This window comes from Bos taurus, chromosome 15 (genome assembly GCF_002263795.3).
Source record: "Bos taurus isolate L1 Dominette 01449 registration number 42190680 breed Hereford chromosome 15, ARS-UCD2.0, whole genome shotgun sequence".
Classification (NCBI taxonomy): Eukaryota; Metazoa; Chordata; class Mammalia; order Artiodactyla; family Bovidae; genus Bos; species Bos taurus.
Genome location: NC_037342.1, coordinates 322,392 through 338,797, shown reverse-complemented (window position 1 = coordinate 338,797; position 16,406 = coordinate 322,392). Strand labels below are relative to the sequence as shown.

Below are 16,406 nucleotides of genomic sequence, written 5' to 3'. Positions count from 1 at the left end.
GACAAATTTGATGAGAAACATTTTTAAAGACTACTGAATTTCTTATAACATTGCTTCTGTTTTATGTTTTGTTTTTCTGGCCATGAGGCATGTGGGATCATAGCTCCCTAAAAGGGGATCAAATCTTTGTTCCCTGCATTGCAAAATGAAGTTCTAACCACTGGATAACCTAAAAAGTCCCTTATGTAACTTCTTTATGCCACATATATTTAGAAGTTTGAAAGAAGTAGGCATTGATGAAATGATGTTAATAATGGAGAATGATAAAAAAATGCATTTTTATTTCATTTACTTTAGACATCATTGGAAGCTGAGCAAACACAATGTTAAAGGAAAATTACACAGAGGTGACTGAGTTTATCCTCTTTGGACTGAAGATCAAGCTGACTTGCAGCCTGTCCTTTTTGTAGTCTTTCTAGTCATCTACCTGATCACAGTCGTCGGTAATGCGGGCATGATTTTGTTAATCAGAACTGACTCAAAGCTTCAGACTCCAATGAACTTCTTCCTCAGCTACCTCTCCTTTGTAGATCTCTGTTATGCCACCAATGTTACTCCTCAGATGCTGGTCAATCTCTTATCCAAGAGAAAAACCACTTCCTTCCTCGGTTGCTTTATACAGTTTGACTTTTTCATTTCCTTGGTGCTCAGAGATACCTATATGCTCAAAGCAATGGCTTATGACCACTACATGGCCATCCACAAACCCTTGTTATACGGCAGCAAGATGTCCCGAGGTGTCTGCCTCTCTCTCGTTGCTACATCTTATATTTATGGCTTTGCAAATGGTCTTACCCAGACCATCCTGATGCTCCGTCCCTCCTTCAGTGGACCCAATGAAATCAACCACTTTTACTGTGCTGACCCACATTTCCTAGTCCTGGCCTGCTCAGACACTTATGTCAATGAAACTGCCATGTTCGTGGGGGCTGGTTCCAGCCTCATGTTTTCTCTCACCATCATCCTCATCTCCTACATTGTCATCTTTACAGCCATTCTGCAAATGAATTCTCCAGAAGGGAGGCACAAGGCCTTCTCCACCTGTGGGTCTCATCTGACAGTTGTCACTATGTTTTATGAGACACTGTTCTGGATGTATCTAAGGCCACCTTCTGAGGCATCTGTAGAACAGACCATGCAGCTCTTTTTATGTCTTTCTGAGTCCTATGCTAAACCCTTTCATCTACAGCCTTCAGAAAAAAGATGTTAAAAGAGCAATAAGGAAAGTGTTTCGAGAGAATTTGTTTGTCAAATCAGGTACACATTTAGTCAGAGGTATGTATTCTCTGACCAATTAGAGAAAATTTTCTACTAATAAGTCACTTTTTCTCATTGACTTGTCTTTTTCTTTTGTAATTCACTTATGAGACTTGAAAGAATGAGTCCAGTCATTAGCTTGTGTTACTTTACTGTGTTTGAAATGACTACAACCTTGAATGGAGAAGAAAATGGCAATCCACTCCAATATTGTTGCCTGGAGAATCCCATGGACGGAAGAGCCTGGCAGGTTACAGTCCATGGGGTCTCAAGATTTTGACAGGACTCAGTGACTAAACCACCACCATCCACCATGCTGAAATTCATAAAGCATTGCTATTTTTCTGTAAAATTAATAAATGTCAGATAATTCTACTCATAGTACCCATAATGGTAGAAATTTATGAAATTTCAAATTTCATAATGCTAAGACAATGACAATTTGTTTGATATGGAGGGCTTAATAATTTGCAACTGTTTACCAAAATCTGTCAACCATATCAGGAAGAAAGATTTTTCTTTCTTTGATTCTTTTGGTCAGTTTTTCCTGTTTTCACCTTATATATCAGTGAAGATCAATGGGTATCTTAAATTATTAATCTAAGAAACATATGTAGATATTAGTACTGATGTAATGGAATCCTCATTCATAAAACTTTTGAGAGAAATGCCAAATTTCCTTTAGGTTTTTAAAAAGCTTATTTATTTTGACTCTTGTTTGCTTGTTTTACCAATATGCTTTTCACTTTAAAAGTGATACTGTGTTTTGATTTAGTATTTTTTTTTATTATGAACTATTAACAGCTCACAGCCAGAAGTAGAAAATAATGTAAAGAGCACTTGACTATGCATAACTAATCATCAGTAAGCATTTACACAAGGACACTTTTGTTTAGGATTTTCACACATCTCCATGTCATGGACCCCACTACTCACCTTTAGCATCTCCTCCTGAGGCATACAAATTGGGGAATCTTATGGTGCTGGAAAACTCTCAGAAGAGATGGCAGTTGAGCAGAACATGGTTCTATTTGGCCAAGTTAGTTGATTTCTCTGTTTTTTTTCAGATCTTCAGCATCCCTACACATGTTTATTACTTCATACATAAAACATGAGAAAGGTTTGTGAATTTTTCTTTTAATAATTATTTAAATATTGAATTTGTATTATTGTATTATGTCAAGTAATAAATTAGTATTATTCCTCATATCATTTATAGTTTCTATCCCATCTCTGATACTTAAAATCTAAAAGTTGCTTCTGATAATCATAAATCTTCAACAGCACTTTTTATTGTTTTTAGTTGGTGCTTATTTATATATGTCCATTCTTTTAAAAATTAATTTATAATTGATTTATAATTTATAAGTTTCAAGTGTATGACATAAGGATTCACTATTTTTAGAATTTATAGGAAGCTTCCCCATTAGCTCAACAATAAAGAATGCCTACAGTGCAGGAGACTCAGAAGATTCTGATTTGAGGTCTAGTCAGGAATATGTCTTGGGGGAGGAATTGTTAAAAAAGCAATAAGGAGAGTGACTCAAGAGAAATTATTTGCCAATAGGATAGATATTTTGGTCACTTGTATATCACATATCCATATTCTCTGGTCAATTAGTGAGTACTTTAAATCATTTTGGCTATAAACTATTGTTTTTCTTTTTGTAATTCAGGTATTAGACCTGGAAAAATGTTTTCAAATAGTTAGTTGTAACTCAATGTATTAAACAAATACCATATATAAATTAAAACACAAGACCAAAAATCATTGCCAGTGCTCTATAAAATTAATTAAAGGCAGATTATTATGTCCACATTACCCATAAGGGTACACAGTTTTACCAGACAGAATTAAAAAATTATGCTAAGGCAATGACATTTTGTTAGATTTCTAGGGCTTTCTAAGGTTTCCAATCTATTTTCCAGGAACCTGTCAAAAATGCATGTGTATTGTCTGTTGATATTTTTCTTTTATTTACTTTTATCCAAATTATATAAGAATGAAGATCATGAGATTTTTTATGTAAATGTAATATATCCTATCAGATCAGATGAGATCAGATCAGTCGCTCAGTCATGTCCAACTCTTTGTGATCCCATGAATCACAGCACTCCAGGCCTCCCTGTCCATCACCAACTCCCAGAGTTCACTCAGACTCACGTCCATCGAGTCAGTGATGCCATCCAGCCATCTCATCCTCTGTCGTCCCCTTTTCCTCCTGCCCCCAATCCCTCCCAGCATCAGAGTCTTTTCGAATGAGTCAACTCTTCCCATGAGGTGGCCAAAGTACTGGAGTTTCAGCTTTAGCATCATTCCTTCCAAAGAAATCCCAGGGCTGATCTCCTTCAGAATGGACTGGTTGGATCTCCTTGCAGTCCAAAGCACTCTCAAGAGTCTTCTCCAACACCACAGTTCAAAAGCATCAATTCTTCGGCGCTCAGCCTTCTTCACCGTCCAACTCTCACATCTATACATGACCACAGGAAAAACCATAGCCTTGACTAGACGAACCTTTGTTGGCAAAGTAATGTCTCTGCTTTTGAATATGCTATCTAGGTTGGTCATAACTTTCCTTCCAAGGAGTAAGCATCTTTTAATTTCATGGCTGCAGTCACCATCTGCAGTGATTTTGGAGCCCCCCAAAATAAAGTCTGCCACTGTTTCCACTGTTTCCCCATCTGTTTCCCATGAAGTGATGGGACCAGATGCCATGATCTTCGTTTCCTGAATGTTGATCTTTAAGCCAACTTTTTCACTCTCCACTTTCTCTTTCATCAAGAGGATTTTGAGTTCCTCTTCACTTTCTGCCATAAGGGTGGTGTCATCTGCATATCTGAGGTTATTGATATTTCTCCTAGCAATCTTGATTCCAGCTTGTGTTTCTTCCAGCCCAGCGTTTCTCATGATGTACTCTGCATAGAAGTTAAATAAGCAGGGTGACAATATACAGCCTTGATGTATTCCTTTCCCTATTTGGAACCAGTCTGTTGTTCCATGTCCAGTTTTAACTGTTGCTTCCTGACCTGCATACAAATTTCTCAAGAGGTAGATCAGGTGGTCTGGTATTCCCATCTCTTTCAGAATTTTCTACAGTTTATTGTGATCCACACAGTCAAAGGCTTTGGCATAGTCAATAAAGCAGAAATAGATGTTTTTCTGGAACTCTCTTGCTTAATACTTTTATTATTCTGTTAATGTTTTAAAACAATTTATACCCCTATCATAAAACTAGTCTTGTGGTTTCACTTTTATTTATTTTTTGTTATGAACTATTTTGAATACACAGCCAAAATACAAACTCATATAAAGACCACCAGTTTCAGTAACTAACAGGTAATATCTTCGAGCAATGCAACATTTTTCTTTTTCATTTTTATTTGATACTGGAGCAGAGTTGGTTAACAATGTTGTGTTAATTTCAGGTGTACAGCAAGGGGACACAGTTATACATATACATGTAACTACTTTTTTCAAATTGTGTACCCATTTAGATTATTATAGAGTATTGAACAGTGCTTCCTATTCTCTAACAGCAGGTCCTTTTGTTTCATATATTTTAGAAACTCAGATCCTGCACCTCTCCATGTCATGGACCCTACTGCCCATCTTTGGCACCCCCTCTGAGGTACATTTGGGGGGAAGACTATGATGCTGAAAGTGCTTATAGGAGATGAGAACTGAGCAGAGCAGGGTTCTATTACTTCCATCTACTGCAATGTATTCCTAAAGATCTTCCATAGCCTTAAAAAAGTTAGAATTTTCTTATGCAACAATGGAGAAAGATGATGTGGATTTGCCTTTTTAAAAATTTTTTAAAATATATTGAGGCTGTATGATTAGGTCTAGTCAAGTACTGAACTAGTGTTATTCATTTTAACATTTATGGTTTCTATTCCTTATATGATATATAAAGTCTAAAACTCTGATATTCACATATATTGGGCAGTGTTTTTTTTTTATTTTTTAAATTTTATTTTATTTTTAAACTTTACAATATTGTATTAGTTTTGCCAAACATCGAAATAAATCCACCACAGGTATACCCGTGCTCCCCATTGATTTTAGTTGGTTATGCCTGTTATGTATATTTCAAAACTTTTATTTTCAGGTCCTGAGTCCTTTTAATCATTGTGTATCTTATTTTATTGTGAGGGTTGACACTTTTGAATATTTTCTAACAAGTTAATTTGTGCTTTTCACAAATTGTCTTTATGTGTTTTTCCCCCTTTACCTACTATGAATTAAATCATATTTTTAAGTTTCTATTATTTTTGATCTTTGTTTATCTATGACACATTCTTTTATTTATTTTTAATAAATTCCTGTAAATTATATGCATACTTGTCTTAACTTAGTCTTCATTAATCAGTACATCTACTTTTCTAATAAAATAGTAAAATGAACTGAGAATATTTTAATTGTGAATACATCCTGCTTCTAACTTATAAATGGTTATTTACAGGTATAGAATACATCACTAATAATAAATCATTTAACAATGAAGTTTAAATATTATCTATATTGTATCTGATTGCAATTATAATTATTTAATATCAATATTCCTTTAATTTTAATTATAGTGACAATTATAAATATATCACTCACAATTCTTTTTGTTCCCACTCTTAATTTACAGTTTAGTTTTCTTCTCTGTGTTATAAACCCTTATTTAGTTCTCTTTAGTGAGATTCTCTCCCTATTCACTTATCTGAGAATATCACTTGTCGGTTCTCAAAGAAACATTTATTTGGATATAAATGTAGAAAGTCAGATACTTGCTTTCAATACTTAAAATACTTTATTTTCCAGTTTCTTTTAGTTTGGTTATACAGATAGATGTACCATAAGATTACTTGTTATTTCTCCATTGGTAAAATATTTAATAATTTGCTATTTTTCAGTTTCATTATAGGGATTTAGTTATATTGTTCCTTTTATATTTCCAATGCTTCCTTGGCTGATCTCTTAAAGTCATATCCTTTTAGGATATGTTTTCAAAATAGCATATAATTTTAATTCATAGAAATTTGGCAACTGTAGTTTTAATATTACCAGTGTGATTGTCTCATGATTTTATCATCTGCAGTATTCTCAGTTTCATGAAGATCAGATCTATGGTTCATGTCTGGCTTTGCTCACTAACTTAAAGTCAGAAATTATTCCAAAACCTAGAGTTCTCAATAAATATCTACTGAGTTAATAAACTAATAAACTATGCCTACTGCATTATAGTTCTTTGAGTATTGCAAGCTCTATTCTCTTCCATTTCCAACACAATTTTCACTAATTCTTAACTATTTAAAATCTGATTGTACAACTTCTATGCCTCATCTCTCCCATCATGAAACAAAAACTTTTGAAGGACAAAAAAACATCTTTTGTCTTTTTCTTTCACTTTCTTCATCGACCATACAGTGGCAAACAAGGGATTATCTCTGAATATTTGATAACTATATGAACACATGAATGAATGGATTAATGGATAAATGAATGCCACTTTACCCAGAAAATGTGTAGTGAGAGAGTTAATTCGTATGTAGGTTGATAAGGAGTCTGGATATCTCAAGGAGGAAAGAAAGACAACATTTTTGTCTACATTCCTTTGCCTTAGACACGTAAGACTTTTTCCTTAAATTCTGAGTTATTATGACAATAATCTATATGACTGACTTCCTTTAAGCCTAGAGCTAATGATTATAGAACAAAACAACTCACCTTGTTCAAGGGTATGTTGTTCCTTAAGCTCTGTGCTGGAGCAGCCGTGAAGAGATACCCCACGCCCAATGTAAGAGAAACCCAAGTAAGATGGTAGGTGTTGCAAGAGGGCATCAGAGGGCAGACACACGGAACCCATACTCACAGAAAACTAGTCAATCTAATCACACTAGGACCACAGCCTTGTCTAACTCAATGAAACTAAGCCATGCCCATGGGGCAACCCAAGACAGGCAAGTCATGGTGGAGAGGTCTGACAGAATGTGGTCCACTGGAGAAGGGAATGGCAAACAACTTCAGTATTCTTGCCTTGAGAACCCCATGAACAGTATGAAAAGGCAAAATGAAAGGATACTGAAAGAGGAACTCCCCAGGTCAGTAGGTGCCCAATATGCTACTGGAGATCAGTGGAGAAATAACTCCAGAAAGAATGAAGGGATGGAGCCAAAGCAAAAACAATACCCAGTTGTGGATGTGACTGGTGATAGAAGCAAGGTTCGATGCTGTAAAGAGCAATATTGCATAGGAACCTGGAATGTCAGGTCCATGAATCAAGGCAAATTGGAAGTGGTCAAACAAGAGATGGCAAGAGTGAATGTCGACATTCTAGGAATCAGCAAACTAAAATGGACTGGAATGGGGGAATTTAACTCAGATGACCATTATATCTACTACTGCAGGCAGGAATCCCTCAGAAGAAACGGAGTAGCCATCATGGTCAACAAAAGAGTCTGAAATGCAGTCTCAAAAAAGACAGAATGCATTCTCAAAAAAGACAGAATGATCTCTGTTCGTTTCCAAGGCAAACCATTCAATATCACAGTAATCCAAGTCTATGCCTCAACCAGTAATGCTGAAGAAGCTGAAGTTGAAGACCTACAAGACGTTTTAGAACTAACACCCAAAAAAGATGTCCTTTTCATTATAGGGGACTGGAATGCAAAAGCAGGAAGTCAAGAAACACCTGGAGTAACAGGCAAATTTGGCCTTGGAATACGGAATGAAGCAGGGCAAAGGCTAATAGACTTTTGCCAATAAAATGCACTGGTCATAGCAAACACCCTCTTCCAACAACACAAGAGAAGATTCTACACATGGACTTCACCAGATGGTCAACACCGAAATCAGATTGATTATATTCTTTGCAGCCAAAGATGGACAAGCTCTGTACAGTCAACAGAAACAAGACCAGGAGCTGACTGTGGCTCAGATTATGAACTCCTTATTACCAAATTCAGACTTAAATTGAAGAAAATAGGGAAAACCACTAGACCATTCAGGTATGACCTAAATCAAATCCCTTATGATTATACAGTGGAAGTGAGAAATAGATTTAAGGACCTAAATCTGATAGATGGAGTGCCTGATGACCTATGGAATGAGGTTCATGACATTGTACAGGAGACAGGGATCAAGACGATCCCCATGGAAAAGAAATGCAAAAAAGCAAAAAGGTTGTCTGGGGAGGCCTTACAAATAACTGTGAAAAGAAGAGAAGTGAAAAGCAAAGGAGAAAAGGAAAGATATAAGCATCTGAATGCAGAGTTCCAAAGAATAGCAAGAAGAGATAAGAAAGACTTCTTCAGTGATCAATGCAAATAAATAGAGGAAAACAACAGAATGGGGAAGACTAGAGATCTATTCAAGAAAATTAGAGATACCAAGGGGATATTTCATGCAAATATGGGCTCGATAAAGGATAAAAATGGTATGGACCTAACAAAAGCAGAAGATATTAAGAAGAGGTGGCAAGAATACACAGAAGAACTGTACAAAAAAGATCTTCACTACCCAGATAATCACGATGTTGTGATCACTGACCTAGAGCCAGACATCCTGGAATGTGAAGTCAAGTGGGCCTTAGAAAGCATCACTATGAACAAAGCTAATGGAGGTGATGGAATTCCAGTTGAGCTATTTCAAATCCTGAAAGATGATGCTGTGAAAGTGCTGCACTCAATATGCCAGCATGTTTGGAAAGCTCGGCAGTGGCCACAGGACTGGAAAAGGTCAGTTTTCATTCCAGTTTCAAAGAAAGGCAATGCCAAAGAATGCTCAAACTACCACACAATTTCACTCATCTCACATGCTAGTAAAGTAACGCTCAAAATTCTTCAAGCCAGGCTTCAGCAATATGTGACCCATGAACTTCCTGATGTTCATGCTGGTTTTAGAAAAGGCAGAGGAACCAGAGATCAAATTGCCCACGTCTGTTGGATCATGGAAAAAGCAAGAGAGTTCCAGAAAAACATCTACTTCTGCTTTATTGACTATACAAAAGCCTTTGACTGTGTGGATCACAATAAACTGTGGAAAATTCTGAAAGAGATGGGAATACCAGACCACCTGACATGCCTCTTGAGGAAACTGTATGTAGCTCAGGAAGCAACAGTTAGAACAGGACATGGAACAACAGACTGATTCCAAATAGGAAAAGGAGTACATCAAGGCTGTATATTGTCACCCTGCTTATTTAACTTCTATGCAGAGTACATCATGAGAAACGCTGGGCTGGAAGAAACACAAGCTGGAATCAAGACTGCCAGGAGAAATATCAATAACCTCAGATATGCAGATGACACCACCCTTATGGCAGAAAGTGAAGAGGAACTCAGAAGCCTCTTGATGAAAGTGAAAGTGGAGAGTGAAAAAGTTGGCTTAAAGATCAACATTCAGAAAACTAAGATCATGGCATTTGGTCCCATCACTTCATGGGAAATAGATGGGGAAACAGTGGCAGACTTTATTTTGGGGGGCTCCAAAATCACTGCAGATGGTGACTGCAGCCATGAAATTAAAAGATGCTTACTCCTTGGAAGAAAAGTTATGACCAGCCTAGATAGCATATTCAAAAGCAGAGACCATTACTTTGCCAACAAAGGTTCGTCTAGGCAAGGCTATGTTTTTTCCTGTGGTCATATATGGATGTGAGAGTTGGACTGTGAAGAAAGCTGAGCATCGAATAATTGAGGCTTTTTAACTGTGGTGTTGGAGAAGACTCTTGAGAGTCCCTGCAAGGAGTGCAGGAGATCCAACCAGTCCATTCTGAAGGAGAAGCCCTGGGATTTCTTTGGAAGGAATGATGCTAAAGCTGAAACTCCAGTGCTTTGGCTACCTCATGCGAAGATATGACTCATTGGAGAAGACTCTGATGCTGGGGGGGGATTGGGGGCAGGAGGAGAAAGGGACGACAGAGGATGAGATGGCTGAATGGCATCACTGATTCGATGGACGTGAGTCTGAGTGAACTCCGGGAGTTGGTGATGGACAGGGAGACCTGGTGTGCTGTGATTCATGGGGTCACAAAGAGTCAGACACGACTGAGCGACTGAACTGAACTGAACTGAACCTAAATCTGATGAGAATGGAGAGAGTCGTGACTCAGGGAAAGCTAAAGGAATGTTTAAAAAAAATACTGAAGGGAGAATGGACAAATTGTGTCTTTTAGTTTGAGGAATGGAAACTATCTATGACTGAAAAAATAGTCAACAGCGTTTTTGAAGGCAGGAATTCAAATCCTACCCTGAAACATACTAGCCGTGTGGCACAGGTGAATTAGTGATTCACTTTCCTTTAGAGGAAACGATCTCTTTAGCTGAAACTTCAAGAGTAAATCACTGTCTCTGTGTTTAGAGGAATCAATTAAATTACCTACATAAATGGTGTTTACCAATCACCTTGGCACTTTCAGAATCCTGGTCATTCCTGACCTGCCCAAGACATACATGTTCATCAGGAGGACACTGGTGAGAGTTCTGATTTTGAAGAGGAGGCAGTTTCGGTATTAAAGAAAAGGAAAACATGTAAAATTGAATGCTCATGAAATTTCAAGTTGAAATATTTTGTGTGCCTGCATAGAGCTCTTAGGGAAATTGGAGATTTGAAATTATTTAGAATAAGACTGAGGCATATGATTGACTTTCTGAACCCAGATGTTCCAGTGAATCTTGTGTGGGTTTATTCCCAATATCACATTCATAGCTACTGTTGCTAAGTCCTTCTGAGATTTGATTTAAAAGCAGGCCTTTACCTCCCATATTCTGCTAGAAATATGGTTGTCTTCTCAGTTTAGAGTGGATCAGTGAACTTTCTTAATCATAGGTAGAGAAAATAGAAGCATACCCAAACCAATATTAAGCCTCCGTGTTTCTACTCTCTATTTTTGGTTGAAAGGACATTTTATTACATTCTTAATATTATGCCCACAATTTGCACTTTGTTTTCTCAAAATATGTACATGCAATCCTTTCTGTTTTCAGTGTCAGTTTCAAATTCAACTAATTTCCTGGACAACAGAGTTACTGAAATATTGATCTTTATGAACAATATTTTACAGAGCTGTCACTGTTGCAGAAGAATCAAAATAGGCAAATGTTCCACTCCCCACAGACATGTCCTCAGATGTAGAATGAGACTGATTCTAGTACAAGAGATATTATCATTAGAAACAGGCAATCTTAGAACCACTTGAAGTGGATTTGTTTATTTCTTTGGAAGATTTTGTGTCAGTCATTCAGTCATCTCAGTTGTGTCCAACTCTTTGCTACCCTATGGACTACAGCACACCAAGCTTCCCTGTCCATCACCAGCTTCCAGAGCTTACTCCAACACATGTCCATCAACTCGGTGATGCCATCCAATCATCTTGTCCTGTCATCCTCTTCTCCCCCTGTCATCAATCTTTCCCAGCATGAGGGAAATCAGTCTTAAATATTCATTGGAAGGACTGATGCTGAAGCTGAAGCTCCAATACTTTGGCCACCTGATGCAAAAAACTGACTCATTGGAAAAGATTTTGTGTGGGTGCATTGTTTTTATTGAGGATCCATGATTTTAATAGCCTGTCATCATTTTCTCATGAGATTTAAAACAAAACAAAGGAGTTGGGAAACTTGAGAAATATTCTTACAGTGAATTCTTGCAAAGAGTTTATTTTTGATGCTTTTTTTCTGGGGAAAAAATAGTTTCCCTTTCACTTGTAATAGAATGTCCTATGAAATTCATCTAGACGGGTGGATTCTCTTTTTGAACAGTCTCACAAACACTTAGCTGGAGGAGGAAATGTCTCCCATTTCAATATTCTTGCCAGTGAAATTCCCATGGACAGAGAAGCCCACTGGCTACATCCATGGCATTGCAAAGAGTGAGAATCGACTTAGTGACTGAGCACACACACTACACAAGCACTAAACACTTGATTTGGGGAGCAATTTTCCTTTCTCTTTCCATTTTAAAAATATTTTTGTAGGTTTTAGGATACTTTCCTTTTTCCCTCCATACTCCATTGGCAGCTCTGCTTACAAACTGTTGCAGAAATGCAAGCTTCATGCAGATCCAACTTGTGCAGTTAGCATGCTTCTTTTTTCAGAAGCCCATTTCATGCTCTACTCTCATTGTCTTGAAATGCTTGATAGTTTTTGAACAGTGATTGAGAACATTTTCCTTTGTACTGGATCTTGTCTATGGTATACAATATCCTAGTTCTAAGTTTAACAATTTGTAGATTTCTAATTATACAGTGGAAGTGACAAATAGATTCAAGGGACAAGATCTGATAGGCAGAGTGTCTGAAGAATTATGGACAGAAATTCCATAGTACAGGAGGCAGCTACTTTTTCTTTTTACCCAAGAAAGAGAAATGCAACAAAGCAAAAGTTTTAGGAGGCTTTACAAATAGGTCAGAAGAGAAGTGAAAGACAAAGGAGAAAAGGAAAGACTTACCCATGTGACTGCAGAATTCCAAAGAATAGCAAGAAGAGATAAGAAAGTCTTCCTAAGTGAACAGTGCAAAAAAAAATAGAGGAAACCAATAGACTGGGAAAGACTAGAGCTATCTTCAAGAAAATTAGAGATACAAAGGGAACATTTTATGCAAAGATGGGCACAATAAAGGACAGAAATGGTAAGGACCTAACAGAATCAGAAGATATTAAGAAGAGGTGGCAAAAATACACAGAAGAACTGTACAAAAAAGGTCTTAATGACTCAGATAGCCATCATGGTGTGATCACTTGCCTGGAGTTAGACATCCTGGAGTGTGAAGTCAAGTGGGCCTTAGGAAGCATTACTATAAATAAATCTAGTTGAGGTGAAGAAATTCCAGCTGAGCTGTTTCAAATCCTAAAAGATGACACTGTTAAAATGCTGCACTTAAAAGGCCAGCAACTTTGGAAAACTCAGCAGTTGTCACAGGACTGGTAAAGGTCAGTTTTCATTCCAATCCCAAAGATGGGCAATGCCAAGAAATGTTCAAACTGCCACACAATTACACTCATTTCACATGTTAGCAAGTTAATGTTCAAAATCCTTCAAGCTAAGTTTCAAGAGTATGGAGACTGAGAACTTCCACATGCACAAGCTGAATTTAAAAAAAAAGCAGAGGAACCAGAGATCAAATTGCCAACATCCATCAGATCATAGAAAAAGCAAAGCAATTCCATAAAAAACATATATTTCTGTTTCATTGACTATGCCAAAACCCTTAACTGTGTAGTCACAACAAGCTGTGGAAAACTTTCAAACAGATAAGAATACCAGAACACCTTACCTGCCTCCTGAGAAATCTGTATGCAGGTCAAAAAGCAACAGTTAGAACTGACATGGAACAGCAAACAGGTTCCAGGTTCAAAATTTGGAAAGGAGTATGATAAAGTTGTATATTGTCACCCTGTTTATTTAACTTATATGCAGAGTAAATCATGCAAAATGCTGGACTGGATGAAGCACAAGCTGAAATCAAGATTGCCCAGAGAGGGGAGGAGCCAAGATGGCGGAGGAGTAGGACAGGGAGAACACTTTCTCCCCCACAAATTCATCAAAAGAGCATTTAAACGTCAAGTAAATTCCACAAAACAACTTCTGAATGCCGGCAGAGGACATCAGGCACCCAGAAAAGCAACCCAACTCTTCAAAAGAGGTAGGAAAAAATATAAAAGACAAAAAAAAAGAGACAAAAGAGGGAGGGACGGAGTTCCGTCCCGGGAAGGGAGTCTTAAAAAGAGAGAAGTTTCCGAACACCAGGAAACCTTCTCACTGCCGAATCTGTGCCGAGCTTTGGAAGCACTGAGGGCAACATAACAGGGAGAAAAAATAAACAATTAAAACTCGCAGATTGTGAGCCCTACGGTAACTCCCCCAGCGGAGAAGCAGTGCAGACGCCTGCATCCGCCATTAGCAAGCGGGGGCTGGGCAGGGAGGCGCGGCGCGGGCTGCATCGCTGAGAATAAGAATCTGGCCTGAATACCCTGAGCGCTATCTGAGCGAAATAATTTGGGCTAGCAAACCAGATGGAGGGATATCTACCACGCGAAAAGCCAGCCCTAACCTAAGACACCGCCAGGCCCGTGCACGGAACAAAGGACTGAATAGAGATAGCCAGCTGCAAACCTTCCCCCTCCGGTGACAGGCAGCCAGAGCCGGAAGGGGGCAATCGCAGCCCCAGAGAGACATTATCTATAAAACTGTAAGCAGGCTTATTTGCTATCTAAAACTTATTGGGGGTCTGGACGGTCAACATCTGCCTGAGAAGGTGGTTTTACACCCAGATAACTGAGTGGCGGGGAGGCGATAAGTCGCAGCATTGGCGCTCGCCAAACACCTCATCACCTGAGCTGCTCGGACCTGGGAAGAGCACAAAACAGAGGCCCAACTGAGTCTGCGCCTCTGAGGACTACCCAAGTGCCTGAACCTGAGCGGCTTGGATCTGAGAGGTACATTCAGCCCAGGGCCGGCCTCGGATTGTTCCCAGCGGAACAACCTAGAGCCCGAGCAGTGTAGGCAGGGAGGCTACATGCGCCATGAGCGGGGGCAGACCCAGTGTGGCTGAGGCATTGTGAGCGCACGCCAGTGTTATTTGTTTGCAGCATCCCTCCCTCCCTCCCCGCAGCGCGACTGAACAAGTGAGTCTTTAAAAAAAAAAAAAAAAGTGTCCTCCACCATCCCCTTTGTGTCAGGGCGGAAACCAGACACTGAAGAGACCAGCAAACAGAAGAAGTTATAACAGAAGGAAACGCCTTGGAAGCTACAGGCAATAGATTAAAACCCTGTGGTTACTACGGACTACATAGGAAGGGGCCTATAGATCTTGAGAAATATAAGTCGGACCAAGGAACTAGCCAAAAATGAACTGAACCCACAATACTCACAACAAAACCGAAGAAAGTCCTAGATATGTTTTTACTATTTTTTACCACCATTCTTTCTTTTTTTTTTTTTTAAATTTTAAGTCCTCTATTGTTCCTTTAATTTTCACTTTTATAACCTATTACTTTGCAAAAAAAAAAAAAAAGACCCTATTTTTTTCTTCTTCAGCAAACTTCATATATATATTTCTTATAATTTTTTGACCTTGTTTTTTTTTTTTTCCTTCTTCTTCTTCTTCTTTTCTTTAACATTGTATTTTTGAAATTCCAAACTCTACTCTAGATTTTTAATTTTAGCTTTTTGGTATATATTATCAATTTTGTACCTATAGTCTTTTTTATGGTTTCTGTGACTTTTTTTTTCTTTTCTCTGTTTCTTTCTCTTCTTCTTTTATATAACACTGTATATCTGAAATTCCAAACTCTACTCTAGATTTTTAATTTATGTTTTTTGGTATTTGATATAAATTTTGTACCTGTATTTTCTTTATAATTTTTGTGACATTGTTTGTTTTTGTTTGTTTGTTTTTTCTCTCTTTCTTTTCCTTCTTTTCTTTAACATCGTATTTTTGAAATTCCAAACTCTACTCTAGATTTTTAATTTTTGCTTTTATGTTATGTATCTGTTACTAATTTTGTACCTTTAAGAACCCAATCTTCAGGACCCATTTTTCACTAGGGAGCGAGATTACTGGCTTGACTGCTCTCTCTCCCTTTGGACTCTCCTTTTTCTCCACCAGGTCACCTGTGTCTCCTCCCTAACCCCTCTCTACTCTACCCAACTCTGTAAATTTCTGTGTGTTCCAGACTGTGGAGAACACTTAGGGAACTGATTACTGGCTGGATGTGTCTCTCTCCTTTTCATTCCCCCCTTTTTATCCTTCTGGCCACCTCTGTCACCTTCCTCCTTCTTCTCTTCTCTGTATAACTCTGTGAACATCTCTGAGTGGTCCAGTTGTGGAGTGCACATAAGGAAGTGACTACTGGCTAGCCCACTCTCTCCACTACTGATTCCACCTCATCTCATTTGGGTCACCTCTAACTCCCTCCTCCCTCTTCTCTTCTCCATGTAACGCTGTGAACCTCTCTGAGTGACCCTCACAGTAGAGAAACTTTTCATCTTTAACATAGATGTTTTATTAATGGTGCTGTATGGAAGGAGAAGTTTTGAAACTACTGTAAAAATAAGACCAATAACTGGAAGCAGGAGGCTTAAGTCCAAACCCTGACTCCAGGGAACTCCTGACTCCAAGGAACATTAATTGACAGGAGCTCATCAAATGCCTCCA

The 16,406-nt window shown here is 38.2% G+C and overlaps 1 long non-coding RNA gene and 1 pseudogene across 1 annotated transcript in view; both read left to right on the top strand.

The window, feature by feature from the left end:
* LOC132342277 (uncharacterized) overlaps positions 1-16,406 on the top strand; it is a 36,437-nt gene that overhangs the window by 4,225 nt on the left and 15,806 nt on the right. Inside the window, exons 2-3 of the long non-coding RNA XR_009490592.1 lie at positions 2,325-2,377; positions 4,822-4,886. This is a non-coding gene — a long non-coding RNA (uncharacterized lncRNA). The remainder of the gene's footprint in view (positions 1-2,324; positions 2,378-4,821; positions 4,887-16,406) is intronic.
* On the top strand, positions 324-1,232 carry OR5M49P (olfactory receptor family 5 subfamily M member 49, pseudogene; annotated as a pseudogene).